We start from the raw sequence: 15315 nt of genomic DNA, 5'->3' as shown, positions 1-15315 counted from the left end.
AATGTCATGCATATAAACAGATCTATCTGAACACATTTTATAGCAGATATCCCTGCATGTCCATTTGGGTGGGAGCTGAAAGATCTATTTGTCAGACACACCCAGATACTCAGATATGCAGGAATTGCACTCTGAGGCCGGAGTCACACATGCGAGAAACACGTCCGTGTCTCGCATGTGAAATCCAAGCTCTGGCGCCGGCACTGTGGAGCGGAGAGTGCGGCCGCATAGGAACACATGGAGCCGCACGCTCCGCTCAACAGTGCCGGCGCCAGAGCTTGGATTTCACATGCGAGACACAGACGTGTTTCTCACATGTGTGACTCCGGCCTGAGGAATCCAACAAAATTCATATAACAAATACATTTTATACTTTTCTTTTTTTTCCCCACACAAGGAAGAAAATAATTGTTAAAGAAATTCCACACTAAAAATTTTTACACATATTCTTCACTAAAATGATTTTTTCTTTTCTAAGAGCACTATAAATATAATTATACTATATATAAAATTTCTTTTAAAATGTTATTAAACATACTGAAGTGTCATTTCATACTAAAATGTAAAATCCTACAAATATATACATTATAACCCCCCAAAAAAACACTTCCTTTTTTCATATTGGGACTATTTCCAAATGCCAAATACAAATTTTCGAAATTTCATTCGTATCATTCAAAATAAATATTGGTACTTATTGAAAAAATAAGTATGTTTAATAACATTTTAAAAGAAAATTTATATATAGTATAATTATATTTATAGTGCTCTCAGAAAAGAAAAAATCATTTTAGTGAAGAATTTGTGTAAAAAAAAATTTTGTGTGGAATTTCTTTAACACTTTTCTTCCTTGTGTGGGGAAAAAAAGAAAAGTATAAAATGTATTTGTTATATGAATTTTGTTGGATTCCTCAGAGTGCAAATTCCTGACGAATAGATCTGTCAGCCCCCACCCAAATGGACATGCAGGGATATCTGCTATAAAATGTGTTCAGATAGATCTGTTTATATGCATGACATTAGACCTGAGGAAGACTCCAAGAAGTCCAAACCGGTTGGATTTTAGTTTGAAATAAAAATCATCCTTGAATCAGAATATCGAGTTCCATCATCCTCCTTCAGGAGCGCATATTGCTGGGAAAAACATTCACAAATATATTTTTCTTTATGATAGTCATAGATAGTCATAAAGTTTCTCTGATATAACTTGCATTTATTTGTTAAAAAAAATGGAAATTTGACGAAAATTTTGCTATTTTCAAAATTTTAATTTTTATGCTCTTAAATCGGAGACTCATAACACACAAGATAGCTAATAAATAACATTTCCCACATGTCTACTTTACATCAGCGCAATTTTTGATACAATTTTTTTTAGGATGTTATAAGGGTTAAAATTTGACCAGAAATTTCTTATTTTTACAACAAAATATACAAAACCATTTTGTTTAGGGACCACCTCACATTGGAAGTGAGTTTGGGGGGTCAATATGACAGAAAATACCTAAAAGTAACACCTGTTAGGACTGGCGGAACGCACCAAGTAAAAGGTGAAATAATATAGGTGCGTTCGCAGTCCGGGGTCCACCGTGCAGGTGAAAACCTGCTGCTAGTAAATGGCAGCGCTATATGGCGGTGGAAACGAACCCTGCTAAGTCACAGGTCTGCAATACCGCACCAAAGAGTGCAAGCAAGGAGTCAGCGAACTCAGACCCAAGACTCAGGGTTGAAGTCCGTTCTGACTACTTGCCCACAACACCGCAACTGGGTGTAATAGGTAACTGAAACAAAATAGTTTAAAGCACCGAAGTGCGAACTGTGCCGTGCTAGCAGACACCACTAAGCACCCGGACGTGGGTTAGGAAGCGCACTACTGGCGCGTGGCACCACACTGGCGGTCACAGCAGTGGACGCTGATTCGTGTGTAACACGTTGTGAGGATAGTCAGGCGCTAGGTAGCAGCCATACACCTTACGCGAGCAGTCATACAATGGGGTTGGGATATTTAAGGAACGACTTGTACTCATCAACAAACACACGTATACAATTGTACACTAGCGCATGGCCGTGCGGTCATGCGAAGCTTATATAGCTGCAGCACGTATAGGACCTTCCAAAATAGGACCAATGAGAAGCTGCCACAGAAGTTTAGCACCTTCAGGACCTTCCAGGAGGACCAATGGGAACCGCTGCAGCATCTGAGCATGTCACCCTCGATCTCCAACGGGAGATCTCACCCTGGGCATGCTCAGAAGGGAAAAAGCAGGACTTAGTCCCAAAAGCGTCCGCTCGCCGCTGCCCAGCACTGGCTTTAATGGCACAAGCTGGAAAAGCAACAGCAAGCCTAAGCACAGAGTGAGACTGAGCCAGACGCAAGGACCGACGTCTCCGCTGAGCAGGTTCCACTGTGGCAGAAGAAGAATGGGTACCGCAGCAGAAACGGCTAGAGATTCCCCCTGTGCAGAAGCGGGAACTCGACCCCTAACAACACCATTCTAAAAACTGCACCTCTCTAGGTGCTCAAAACCTCATTCAAGAAGTTTATTAACCCTTCAGGTGCTTCACAGGAATGAATGGAATGTGGAAGGAAAAAATAAACATATACTTTTCTTTCACAAAAATTTTCCTTTAGACCTAATTTTTTCTTACTTTCACAAGGGTAACGGGAGAAAATGGACTATTTATATTCTGCAATTTCTCCTGAGCACGCTGATATCGCATATGTGGGAGAATATTACTGTTTGGGTGCATGGCAGAGTTCTGAAGGGAAGGAGCGCCATATTAGAGAGCAGATTTTGCTGGAATTGTTTGTGGGTGACATGTCACATTGTCAGAGCCCCTGACGTGTCTAAACAGTGGAAACCCCCAACAAATGACCCCATTTTGTGATGTGTGGTGAGCACTTTGAACCCTCAAATGCTTCACAGAAGTTAATTACGTACAGCTGTGAAAATAATCATATTTTTTCCACAAGAAATGATATTTTTGCCCTCAATTTTTTTTCCAATAGCTGACAAGAGAAATTGGACCCCAAAAATTGTTGAGAACTTTGTCCTGAGTGTGCTGACACCCCATATGTGGGGGTAAACCACTGTTTGGGCGCATGGCAGAGCACGGAAGGGAAGGAGCGCCCTATTGGAGAGCACATTTTGCTGGAATTGTTTGTGGGTGACATGTCACATTGTCGGAGCCCCTGAGGTGGCAGAACAGCATAAGCCCCCAAAAGTGACTGCATTTTACAAAATACTTCCCTGAATGAATTCTTCTAGTGGTGCAGTGAGCATACTGACACCACAGCTGTTCCATAGAAAATTATACCAGTGGACAGTGAAGAAAAATAATTACATTTTTACCACTGAAATGTTGTTTTAACCCCAGGATTTACATTGGAAAATAGGTAGATAGGTAAATGGTCATTACACCCATAGATGAATTCGCAGAGGGGTGTCATTTCCAAAATTGGGTCAATTCAGAAGGGATTCTGCTGTTATGGCACTTTGGGGAGCCGCTAAATTGCAAAAATGTCATTGTAGTACCCAATATATTGTGCCCAGCTTGTGTCTCTGGAGACATCCCCCCACCTACACCCGGAAATTGTTAAGTCAGCTCTACTCAGATGTGTCTGTCACTAAATAAACCAAATGCTTGACTGTCAAAACAGTTTAAAAACGTGGATCTATGTGGAAGATTTTAAAGCAGTCATGGAGGCATAAGGCTGGCAATGATGGGCATTGTGGGCAATAATAGCGGGTATCATGCCTCATTCCTCTCTTGGAACATACACAACATCTTCTCTGGGGGTTCTTTCTTGTTACAGTTGCTGGAATGAGTACAATAAAATGTCACTCAGTGAGTCTTCTGACATCTTCAGATTATAAAGGATTGGCGGGGACAAAATTTTCAAAAACAAGAATTTCAATGACCTTTTCCTGAAAATCAAGGAAAGTATCTGCATTTCCGGCTTTCTTGTATAACACAAAAGAATTATATGTGGCCACCTGAAACAAATAAATGACTAACTTTTTAAACCAGGTGTATGATTTTCTTTATATCTGGTATGGCAGTAGAACCTTGTTATGGAAATTTGGTTTGGATAAATCTATCCCTGTGTGTACTGTGGCCGTCCCCAATAAGACTGAGTATTTTGAGCGCTCATCAAGAATGGACTGTACACCAGGGGTGTCAAACTGCATTCCTCAAGGGCCGCAAACAAGTCATGTTTTCAGGATTTCCTTGTATTGCACAGGTGATAATTTAATCACCTACACACATAATGATTACAGCACCTTGTTCAATGCTAAGGAAATCCTGAAACCATGACCTGTTTGCGGCCCTTGAGGAATGCAGTTTGACACCCCTGCTGTACACCATTGTGACAGAAAAGCATTCCATCAATACTGATGATTTATTATACATACATAGTTTTATAATTGCATATAGAAAGGAGTGGTTAGGGGTGGTTAGTTAATTACCATATTGTCTAGCTCCTCTGTTATTGGTTATCTAAATATATATGGAATATGGTGATTAATGCACATATGGATGCTGATTAAGCAACTAAAATGTCTCTCTCTGCATCTTTCTGCATCTAGGACAAAGTTGAGACATCTGATCATCACTTAATACATCTGGTGCTGTTCTGCTTTTGCCTGGAAAACCCCCATACAGTCTGTCTGGCTTATATCAGTTTATGTCAGCCATTTTAAGCCATTGATTATAATGTATATATTAGCTGTGAGTATATATGAGTATACATGCAAGTGAGATCTACATGATATATATATTTCTATCACAAGCCCCCCTTAGATATCACTTGCCCTAATCCTAGCCTCCTGTCCCAAAGCGCTGCAACTCTTTTGTGCTGCTGGTGAACTGACGCACGCCTAGCGCATACGCCCCACTCCGTACAGACTTTTCGCAAATGGGCGGTCAGGAGATCTGTCAGTAACGTCGGTTCGTTGTAATCAGTCTCTTAGTCAACAGCATGTGTAGTAAGCGGTGGGTACTCTTTATCAGGTAGGTCATCTATCCGGTCAGGCAGGGCATCCACAACATCATTCTGGCTTGGGTGTCATCCTCTGGTAGGGAAGCTTTCTTGCAATGCGATGTGTGGATCCAAGTGGGTCTTCCCTCCAGCTTCACAGAGGTTGGTGTCATCAGCGGCACTTGGACAGGACCATCAAATCTGGGATCGAGTGGTGTTCTCCTTACAAACTTTTTTTTATCAACACCCAGTCTCCTGGCTTCAGGGAGTGCGTACCGGACACTGAATCTGGATCTGGCAATGAAGAAACAAAACTCGAGAATGGATATTAGCAAGTTTCTTGGTGGGTTCAGTTACATAAGCTGACAAAGTATCATATAGCATAGTCAGCTGCTGAGGAAAAGGATACCCCTAACCTGGGACTAGACCCAAACAAAATTTCATATGGTGACAGCTTTTCTGGGCCTCTGGGAGTGTGCCTAACACTAAATAGTGTGATTGGGAGTGTCTCCTGCCATGGTTTGTTTGTCTCTTGGGCAACTTTCAACATCCTGTTCTTAAGTGTCCCATTCAGTCTTTCCACTTTCTCGCTACTCTGGGGATTGTAGGGAGTACGTAGGCCTAAGGCTGGTTTCACATTTGCATGTTTTGCCGCTGCGTTTTAGCGTTTTTTTCCTATATTTAACATTAAAAATGCATGCGTTTTTTTTTGTACGCGTTTGGCCGCGTTTGACAACGCATGCGTCTTTTCTATGCTTGCGTTTTGTTGCGGAAATGCAACATGTAGTAATTTCTAGAGGCGTTTTTTTTGCCGAAAAAAAATGCATGTTTTTTTGTGGCAAAAAAACGTATTGCTGTCTATGTAAACGCATGCGTTTTGTTGCGTTTTTGAACGCATGCGTTTCAATTAAGATAACAATGTCTAGAGACTGATAAGCCACCCCCCACCATCAAGGTGATAAAAGGGAGGGTGTGGACAGTTGCAGGTCACTTGTCACCAGACTCTGAAGCCGAAGACACCCTGACAGGCCACATCTTGGAGGAAAAGACCCTGAACAATGTGAGTATATCGTAGCCAATGCCTTTATTTTTTATTTTCTGTCTCTACATGTCCTAATTTCTGCCATTTTTTTCTTTCTACATGCATCAGAATGTCATCTTCTGATTCTTCGACTGGTGAGGAGTTTCAGCCACGACAGTCGGAAGTGGAGCATGTCAGTGAGGTGAGTATTTGCCTCATCAGATTCACTGTCACATCAACCCATGTGACAATTTCATTTTTCCTTTTTTTAGAGCTCTTCTACTGAGGCACAGACAGGCCAGGAGCAGCGGAGTCAAGGTCCGGTGGGTAGACGGCAGCGGGAACGTATACAAGGCTGACTGTCCTCAGTGTAATATTCTTGAATCTTCCTTTCTTTCCACTCGTATTTCTAAACTTATTCCTTCTGGAATCCTTTTGTATCTTGACTTTCCTATTCATGCCATTTCTCAGCATCTTTTTTTCTTTCTTTTCCTTATGTAATTGACCAAACTTTAATGACTTTCTTTATCTTTCAGGTTTCACAACGGGACCATAACCTGATAGACAATGACCTACTCATCACCCTGGTCCAGGAGCGAGTCCCGTTGTGGGACAGCCGGGATCCACTGCACTCAAACAACACCACGATCCGGCGGTTGTGGATTGAGATGGCCCAAGCGATGTGGGATGGCTGGGACAACGCCACAACACGGGTCCGAGCTGCATTTGGTAAGTATTGCACTGCAGTGTGAAGCAGCAGAGACCTTGGCCGTGCTCACTCGACTCTGTGTGATGAAAGAAACTCTCAGGAGTTCCTCTCATCACACACAGTTGGATGAGCACGGCAAAAAGTCCATTTTCTGACCATAAGGGGTTTTTTTAACAGTGGACAAAGTAAAAACACATTGGCATTTGATGAAGGACAGCTTCAACAAGGACCTGCGTGAAGAGAGTCGTGTTCCCAGTGGTTCAGGAGCAAGGATCAGACGATACAAATACCATTGAGTATTGGCATTTCTAAGACCGGTCCTTGCCCAGAGAACGTAAGTATTTATCACGTGCATTAGGTTGTGTTGTATTGCCATAATCTGTATTTTTAAATTCAACAGGATTTTGCGTCTGGTTAATTTTTGGTATTAATTTTCTTTCTCCTTTTTTTCACAGCACATACAGCACGACTGTCGGCCCAGGTTCTGGAGCGGTCCTTTATCCGACAGCCACGGACCCGTCCCAGCCATCCAGCAGCGCAGCAGCAGGTGGGCCTTCCACACTAACTGGAGACCAGGGAGCTGGTCCATCAGGTCTTCCCCTTTTGCAGTCCTCTTCCACTGCCCCCTTTTTTTGGGCACATCCCGGCAGCGGCAGAGGGCTTCAGACAGGTCACTCATGCCCGAGTTTTTGCACTTGAGCTCGGTTTTACACGAAGCAATCAAGGCTTTAGGTGACCGAATGGATGTTTCACATAACCTCTTGAATGCACGTATCTAGGAGGTCACCAAAAGCCTTGATCAAGTGAAAGCCGACCTCCAGAGGCCAGCTCATCATTTTTTTAACCAAATTGAGCAGGGCATGTCGGAAAACCTTACTCCTGATCTCCAGCTGAGTGTCATGTAGGCCTGCAATGCTGCTTACGTGCAGGCTATGCAGCAGAGTCGGTATTTCCAGCAGACAGTGGCGGCATATCCAACTGTGCCTTCACTGTCACGATTAACCTCAATGCCTACCTCTGCTGCATATCACTGCACGGCCACCTCTATTCCTTCCACAGGCGGACTCCACTACAGCGCCAGCACCATGACGAGTGCAGTTGGACATCCCACCGTGACAACCGCTGCTCCTGCTTGGACCTCCTCCACTGACACCATGATGTAGCAGGACCCTTGCATGGCTTTCCGGACCGCCCCCACCATGATGCAGCAGGACCCTGGCATGGCTTTCCGAGCCGCCCCCACCACGATGCAGCAGGACTCTGGCATGGCTTTCCGGACCGCCCCCACCACGATGCAGCAGGACCCTGGCATGCCTTTATGTACCGCCCCCACCACGATGCAGCAGGACCCTGGCATGCCTTTACATACCGCCCCCACCACGATGCAGCAGGACCCTGGCATGGCTTTCCAGACCGCCCCACCACGATGCAGCAGGACTCTGGCATGGCTTTCCGGACCGCCCCCACCACGATGCAGCAGGACCCTGGCATGCCTTTACGTACCGCCCCCACCACGATGCAGCAGGACCCTGGAATGGCCGTCCACTCGACAATCACTATGGACTGTGACACAGTGCAGCCGGACCCTGACAGGTCACCCGCCACCATGCCACGCCATATGAGCCCACAAAGACGTTCCACTACCAGGCAAACCCCAAAAAAACCCAGAAAAAAAAACAGAGGACTCTTAGCATTCCTCCCCCTTTACCTACCAATGTGTCTGTAATGTCAGTTTTGTCTCACCCTTCCAGTGCGTCTCAAGCCTCTCATGTGTCAAGCCCCATCCCCGAACTTCCAGACCCTTCTAGTTTCATTGCCCCTTCTCCTGCCACCTCTGCGTCGTCCACGGTTAGCCAGGCCTCAGTTCTTCACACCCCCCGTTTACATCACTCTACCCCAAGCCGGCGGAGTAAAAAATAATTTTTTTCAGTTGTTAAATAAATAAAAAAAGTTTGATTTGCCACAATTATGTTTGGTTTATTGTGTCTATCGCCGCCGGCAACACACACCGTGCGCCAAGAAACGTCGCCACTAGGGTTGAGCGAAACAGATCGGCAAATTTCAAAAGTCACCGACTTTTGACAAAGTCGGGTTTCGTGAAACCCGACCCGATACTGTAAACCATGTCATATCCCCATTTTTTTGCATATTCCACACTACTAATGTTAGTAGTGTGTATGTGCAAAATTTGGGCACTGTAGCTATTAAATTTAAGGGTTAAATCGCGGAAAATATTGGCGTGGGCTCCCGCACAATTTTCTCCGCCATAGTAGTAAAGCCAGTGACTGAGGGCAGATATTAATAGCCAGGAGAGGGTCCAAGGTTATTGGCCCCCCCCCGGCTAAAAACATCTGCCCCCAGCCACCCCAGAAAAGGCACATCTGGAAGATGCGCCTATTCTGGCACTTGGCCACTCTCTTCCCATTCCCGTGTAGCGGTGGGTTATGGGGTAATGAAGGGTTAATGTCACCTTGCTATTGTAAGGTGACATTAAGCCAGATTAATAATGGAGAGGCGTCAATTATGACACCTATCCATTATTAATCCAATTGTATGAAAGGGTTAAAAAAACACATTATTAAAAAGTATTTTAATGAAATAAACACACAGGTTGTTTTAATATTTTATTGCTCTCTCAATCCACCTGAAGACCCTCGTTCTGTAACAAATTAAAAATAATAAACCAACAATATACATACCTTCTGATGATCTGTCACGTCCCAAGCTGTAAATCCATCTGAAGGGGTTAAATAATTTTACACCCAGGAGCTCTGCTAATGCAGCTGTTCTCGTGGCTGTAAAACCCCGGAGAATGAAGGTAATGTAGGTCAATGACCTGTAGTTACCTTCATTCGCGGTGATGCGCCCTCTGCTGGATGTCCTCATATGACCTCGAGCGTGGGAACTTTTCTGAATATTTTCCCACGTTCGAGGGACATCCAGCAGGGGGCGCATCACTGCGAATGAAGGTAACTACAGGTCATTGACCTACATTACCTTCATTCCCCGGGGTTTTACAGCCACGAGCACAGCTGCATTAGCAGAGCTCCTGCCTGTAAAATATTTTAACCCCTTCAGATGGATTTACATCGTGGGACGTGACAGATCATCGGAAGGTATGTATATTGTTGGTTTATTATTTTTCCTTTGTTGCAGAGCGAGGGTCTTCAGGTGGATTGAGAATACAATAAAATATTACAACAACCTGTGTGTTTATTTCATTAAAATACTTTGCAATAATGTGTGTGTGCTTTTTTTTAACCATTTCATGTTATTGGATTAATAATGGATAGGTGTCATAATTGACGCCTCTCCATTATTAATCTGGCTTAATGTCACCTTACAATAGCAAGGTGACATTAACCCTTCATTACCCCATATCCCACCGCTACATGGGAGTGGGAAGAGAGTGGCCAAGTGCCAGAATAGGCGCATCTTCCAGATGTGCCTTTTCTGGGGTGGCTGGGGGCAGATGTTTTTAGCCAGGGGGGGCCAAAAACCGTGGACCCTCTCTAGGCTATTAATATCTGCCCTCAGTCACTGTCTTTACCACTCTGGCGGAGAAAATTGCGCGGGAGCCCACGCCAATTTTTTCCACGATTTAACCCTTAAATTGACTGTAGCTATTAAATTTAAGGGTTAAAGGCAAGCCGGTATTGGAAGTGGAGGGATGATAAACTCTCTCCGGTTGCCAGAAACCTGTAAGAAAAACCGAAACAAAAAACATTACAATCTATTCTATTTATGGTGTGTTTACACTAAAGAAAGATAGGTAAATAGCCAAAACATACATGTGTGAAAACAAAAAATTTGGACTGTTATTGGGTTTAGATTTGTAACGTACCTTAATGTAACCAGCAGACTTTCCTCCGGTGGAATCGCTCTACGGAGCTGGGTGTCCTGTCTCCGTATGGTTCCTTGGACACGAGCAAGCAAATCCCGGAACGAGTCTTGCGACATCCTTGTATATTCGTGGAATTTCTCCGGGTTAGCATTAAGCTCAGCATAGAGCGTGTGATAGGCTCCACGGCTCTCACGTACTTCAATAATGGGGTGCCTCCAATAACGCCTACATTGTCTCCTCCATCTTTCGCGATTTCTGTCTTGCTCCCAAGCAAAAGCACAGGCAAGAAACAGCTTGAACCTGAAATCCAGGTTGAAATAAAAGCTCTCCATGTGAAGATCCATCATGACACAGGATACAGTAGCAAACTGTTAAAATTTCAGTAGCCCTAGGGTCTATATATAGAGATCCCAACATATACGCCCTCTTTAGTCCCATTGGCGGTGTCTGATTATCTTGATTTTTCTCTTGTGAAATTTCTCATCATGGGAACATAAAACGCAAACGCAGGAAAAAACGCATGTAAACGCGTAAAAACACTGCGTTTTTTTTTACCACATGCGAAAACGCATGCGTCTAAAAAACGCAGCTTTTGTACGCGTTTACATGCATTTTTTACACCACCTGCGTTTGCATTTTAAACGGTGCGTTTTTAAACGCAAATGTGAAACTAGCCTAAGTCTGACCCTACTGCTGACCAGATCTTCCGTGTGAGATTTGCTGTGAAGGCGGGTCCCTGGTCACTCTATCACTTCTGGGACCCCATATCTGCATATCTCATCTCTGAGAGTAGCTTCTTTGCAGTAGTCTTTGCTGACTTGTTCCTCACTGGGAAAACTTCTGGCCATCCTGAGAACACGTCCATGACCACAAGGGCATATTTGAATCCTCCACTTGGCGGCATTTGGATGTGGTCTGTCTGGATCCTCTTGAAGGGGTACAGTGGTCTGGCAAGATGATGTGTGGTAACATTCTCCATTCTTCCAGGGTTGCATTTGCCGCAGGTCAGACAGCTGCTAGTGAATTTGGCTGTTAGGGTGGAGATCCCTGGAGCGAACCAGTAAGCACCAATCAGATCATTCATCTGTGTCTTTGATCTGTGTGTGGGCCCATGTGCCCACTGGACCACCATAGGGTACATGCTTCGGGGTAAACAGGGTTTGTAGTCTATTGTGTATACCCTTCCTTCTTCATGTGTTGCTCCCTTCCGCATCCAGCATTCTTTTTTGTCTTTTTGGGGCTTGCTCTTGCAGCTTTTTGAGCAGATCCCAGGACGCCATCTGGTCAGGTTTCTTGTCTTCAGTCATCATGTATTAGCCGTCCAACTCTATGACCTCTCCCACTTCTCCATATTGTCTTCCTTTGGCTGCTTCTTTGGCTGCCGTATCCGCCATGTTATTACCCCGTGCCTCTACTGTGTTCAATTTTCCATGTGCTTTGACTTTTAGTACTGCCACCATTTTTGGAAGTTGGAGTGCGTCCAGCAGGTCCTTGATGTCTCCATGATGCTTCACAGTTGTTCTGCTTGCTGTGATGAAGTCCCTTGCAGCCCAGATGGGTCCAAAGTTGTGTGCTATGCCATGCGAGTACCTAGAATCGGTATACATTTTCGCAATCTGGCAGGCCTTCGTCAGCGCTGTCAGTTCTGCTTCCTGGGCTGACAGACTAGGCAGCAGACTTCTGGACCACAGGATCTCTTGAGTGCTGGTCACTGCACATCCCGTGTGGAATCTTCCTTCATCATCTGCAAATCTGGAGCCATCCACATAGAGGATCAACTCTGGGTTGGTCAGTGGCTTTTCTGCCACCTTGGGTAGTCCTGCTGTTTCCTGTTGCATGATGCTGAAGCAATCATGGTCATCCGTCCGGAGCAAACCTGTCCCTGTGGAAGGTAGCATGCAGATTTTGATCAGAATTTTTATCTAAGGGCTGTGCATCTGTAGATTGTGACATTGTCGGGCAAGAGTAGAGAGTACTGGAGGCGAAGATGCCTGGCGGTGGAGAGATGTTTTGGCTGTTTGGTTGAGGATTGCTGAGATGTCATGCGGAGCTAGGATTTCCAATGGATGTCCAAGAATGATGTCAGCAGTCTTGTCCAGGAGGGCGTGTGCTGCAAATGCTGCTCTCATGCAGGAGGGGGCTTCCCTTGCAGCTGGATCCAGGCGAGCTGAAAAGTAGCCCAAAGGTCTCTGCTTTCCCCCCTGAAGCTGCGTCAGGACTACAGTAGCAAGGCCTTCTTTTTCCAGACGGAATGGCTTCTCGTAGTCAGGTAGGCCTAGTGCTGGCGTTGAGACTACAGAGCCTTTTAACTTCTTGAACGAGCTGAAGGCTGCATCTGTCAGGAGGAACTGGGTTACATTGACTCAATCATACAGAGGCTGCATTAGGACTGAGGCATCAGGAATCCAGGCTCTGCAATAAGAAACTAGACCAAGGAAGGCCTGTAGCACCTTTGGAGTTGTTGGAGGAACCATCTTCTCCACGGTGGTCTTCCGGTCATCTGTCAGGTGTTTCATCTGATAAGCAATACAGTGTCCCTGGAACGTAACTCGCTTCAGACACCACTGAACTTTGTTCTTTGAGACCTTGCAGTGCTGCTCCGCCAGGTAGAGTAGGAGAGACAAGGAATGGGCTTTACACATGTCAAAGTCAACTTCACAAAGGAGTAGATCGTCCACGTATTGTAGCAGGGTTACTTCTGCATGTTCTGTGACCCAGTTGGTGAAGACTGTGGACATTGCTTTGCTGAATTGTGAGGGGCTGTTCTGGGCCCGCTGTGGCATCACTGTCCATGTGTGCTGTCCCCCCTGGTGCGTTAAGGCAAACAGGTACTGGTCATCCGGGTGAAGGGTAACACTGAAGAAAACATTAGCCAGGTCGGTCACTGTGAACACTTTTGCTGTGGCAGGCACATTTGAGAGCAGAGTGTGCGGATTCGGCACAATTGGAGTTTCAAACACCGTGGTGTCATTCACATCTCTCAGGTCATGTACCATTTTGAACTTGGCTGGCTCTCCTTTTAGAGTCTTTTTCTTTTCTTGACCGCGAAAAGCGGGGTATTGCAAGGCGACGTGCAGGGGATAACGACCCCTATTTCAAGGTAGACCTTCAGTTGGTCAGAGGCATCTTGACTCTAGGCGATGGACAGGGGATACTGGGCCTTACAAGGGTACGGGGTACCTGGCTTGAGTGACACCCGTACTGGGCAACTTGAGGTTTTCCCATGTCCTGAGGTCCCTTAGACCATAAACTTTCTGGTACTATGTCCAGTACCTCATTGGGTAGGCCTCCGTCGGTTGTTTGAGGTTCTTGTAGGGCTGCCAGCATGGTTCTTCTTGGGTCAGGGATGAAGAAAGTGTCACGGTCCCATCTTCCTGGAACACTGTGGTTGCCTTCAGCTTCTGCAGTAGGTCTGCTCCCAGCAGGTTGAGTGGCAGGTCCCTGACACCACAAACTGGGACAGGATAGAGTGTCCTGGCTGAGTGCACACGCTCAGATGCTTTGTAGGCTGGGAATGTCTGACTTGACCATCAATGCCCATGTGAGACACAGAGGATTCTGATAGGCAGGTGGGATCGGGGAGTTCCACAGGTCTCATCACACTTCTGGCTGCACCGGTGTGCAGAAGAAAAGATCTGACAACGCCATCCACTTTCAGGGTAATTTTGAGGTATTGGTCCTGCAGATGGGGTTTTACATGTCAGTGGAGCGCCCCCAGATGCAGGGCCGCAGGTTACTCGGTACCGGTCCTCTGCTGGCTCAGTTCTGGGGATGTCACAGTGGCTGGACCCGGTCCATGACCCTGCTAAGGTGCGTCCAATGAAAGGTGATACAAGTCTGTCAAGGATTCGTGATGCCACTTGTGGTGTTCGGTCAGGGTGACCAACGCTGCTTGGGGTCCACTGGGGTGATGTGATGGCAGCTAGATGGTATACCTTCCCACAGGTGAAGTATGTCCCCAGGGCTTCCCAGTAAGGTGGATGGTGATGGTGTGAAGTGCAGACAATAACGAGGACACAGGGTTGCAGTCTCTTTACCTCTTTACTGGTGACTTCAGGATCCTCAATCCAGAGCACAGTTAACAGGGCTGTCTGAGACCGGCCGGTCCGAAGGCACATCCAGAGTTCCCTTCGCAGGTGGAAATCGTTGCCTACCACTAGCGCCTGTGTGTTGTAGTGCTTCCCTGCTGAGCATTAGGGATAGTCCTCACAACTTCTATTCTCGTTCATTCCAGTTCTTTCTATTCTCCGTCCCCCAGGTTTGTTATGGCTAGGATGCACTCGTTTGACGGGAAGGCTCGGAGCTCTTCCGGGACCCTAGAGATGCCCCTCTCCACGCGTTGCCCCCTATGTCTGCTTAGGTGATGTAAGGTAGACAGCCAACCTATAATTAACTGTCCTGCGGTATTTGAAGTAAGGCATAGAGTCAGTTACTTCCTCGGTGTTCCGGGCACCGGCTACGCGCCTCAGTAGGATGTTGCCGTTCTCTGGGCACGATTCCTACTGGCTCTCCTTTGTGCTTGATCTCGTTTCTCACTGTCCACAATATCCTTCCCTTCGTGTCCTTTCTAAGGATACCGCCGCGGGTAGTGCAGGCGCGGTTCCGTTTCGTTCTGTTCTTGTCTGTAACAATTATAGGGGATAATTCAGGAGACTCTTTTCGTGGAACAAGACAACAGGACACAGTTTTATAAGTGGTAAAGTTTATATTAAACACGGTGATACAAACAGGTGCAGAGAGAAACTCAAGTCCAACAC

General features: G+C 45.8%; 1 protein-coding gene and 1 long non-coding RNA gene across 2 annotated transcripts in view; both read left to right on the top strand.

Moving 5' to 3' along the window:
* The window catches only part of LOC138662962 (gastrula zinc finger protein XlCGF26.1-like), a 38788-nt gene that overhangs the window by 10654 nt on the left and 12819 nt on the right, over positions 1-15315 (top strand). The gene's annotated exons all lie outside the window — the stretch shown is intronic.
* On the top strand, positions 5806-8670 carry LOC138667365 (uncharacterized). The gene is made up of 3 exons (XR_011318727.1): positions 5806-6734; positions 6892-7048; positions 7170-8670. It is a non-coding gene; the product is annotated as an uncharacterized lncRNA (long non-coding RNA).

The sequence above is a fragment of the Ranitomeya imitator genome, chromosome 2, assembly GCF_032444005.1.
Source record: "Ranitomeya imitator isolate aRanImi1 chromosome 2, aRanImi1.pri, whole genome shotgun sequence".
Classification (NCBI taxonomy): Eukaryota; Metazoa; Chordata; class Amphibia; order Anura; family Dendrobatidae; genus Ranitomeya; species Ranitomeya imitator.
The sequence above is the reverse complement of the archived record's forward strand: the minus strand, read 5'-3'. Positions and strand labels throughout refer to the sequence as shown.